Source organism: Bidens hawaiensis, unplaced genomic scaffold, assembly GCF_021521415.1.
Source record: "Bidens hawaiensis isolate Kalapana, Puna unplaced genomic scaffold, B.hawaiensis_p1.1 tig00096687_1, whole genome shotgun sequence".
NCBI classification, from domain to species: domain Eukaryota; kingdom Viridiplantae; phylum Streptophyta; class Magnoliopsida; order Asterales; family Asteraceae; genus Bidens; species Bidens hawaiensis.
Window position 1 is genome coordinate 13,221 of NW_027504584.1, and position 1,322 is coordinate 14,542.

Here is a 1,322-nt window from a genome sequence, read left to right on the forward strand (position 1 = left end):
AAAGACGTGTTTGTAGTGACACTTCTGAAAACTTTTATTTGTATGGATAAAAATAGAATCGATTTCTCTCCATTAATGGTCATTTTAAGAATTTTCCCTAATTTAATTGTCAAAGTGATACTCTAAAGATATATGCGTTATGATACTCTAAAGATATATGCATTATAAAGCTAACATTATTTATAAAATAACGTAGTAACATACTAGTATTTTTGACGAATTTTATATAATATAGTATTTGCATCCAGAATCTACTTCAAATGCATTTGATAGTGGAATGTACGGATGTCAAGGTAATTTGGCCTGTTGTACATGATTGGGTAAAGCTGCCAAGACATGTTGGCTTTGACTCGGTTCGAGAAGTTCTTAACTATCCAAGTGTACATAAACAAGAAAAAGAAGAACGCCAAGCGGTTCAAGCGGTGTTGGCAATTACATGTTGGATTATTTGGAATGCGAGGAATGATAAGATTTTCAATGGTGAAGTTTTTTCCGTGGCCAATGTGATAAACGAGATTACGTATTATATTTATTTCTTATAACTATCGAACAACTGGCTTATAAATTATGTACTCATCCAACTTTGTTCATGCGTGTCGCCATCAAAACATCTTCTTATGAAAGTTTATATTATCCGACCCCATGTCACATATGTATGTTACGTTAATATTAAAACTTTTTTTCTAACTATTGTTACTATTATAAAATAGTTCGCTAAAATTTCAAATAGTAAGTGGCATGGGGGGAGCACCATCACGTAGGCGTCACATGCACATACGCAAAAGCCACTAACTCACTCGCTCACTCACTATATGTTATATACTTAGTGGTAACTGATTTTTTTTAAGAACTTTAAACAATTAACAAAGTAATAATAAACGGATAATAACTCCAATAAGCCTCCCTCACTATCATATTTATCTAATATCTACTATGAGTCTATGAAGGATAAGATGAAAATAACGTCTATTAGGGGGTGATAGTTCCCCGTGGTTGTTAAGAATTGACCATTATATGTACCATATTCTTAATTTCATATTAAGCTAGCAATACATGTTCCACCATTTAACTCTATATATCAATCTAGAATTGCCTGCATGTTGTTAGGGGATGATTCTAAAATAACGCAACCTTATTAAAAATTTATGCACCCTTATAACATGACCTAAAAGTATTACAAGTTTTATTGAACGAAAAGAGTGTTATAGGTAAAAGATTTGAACTAAAAACTTAATTAGGTATTTGTGCCAACCCCACGAATCCACGACCTATTATTACATGGTATAAACTTCTACAAAAGTTGTTATTTTTGGTCCCCCCCC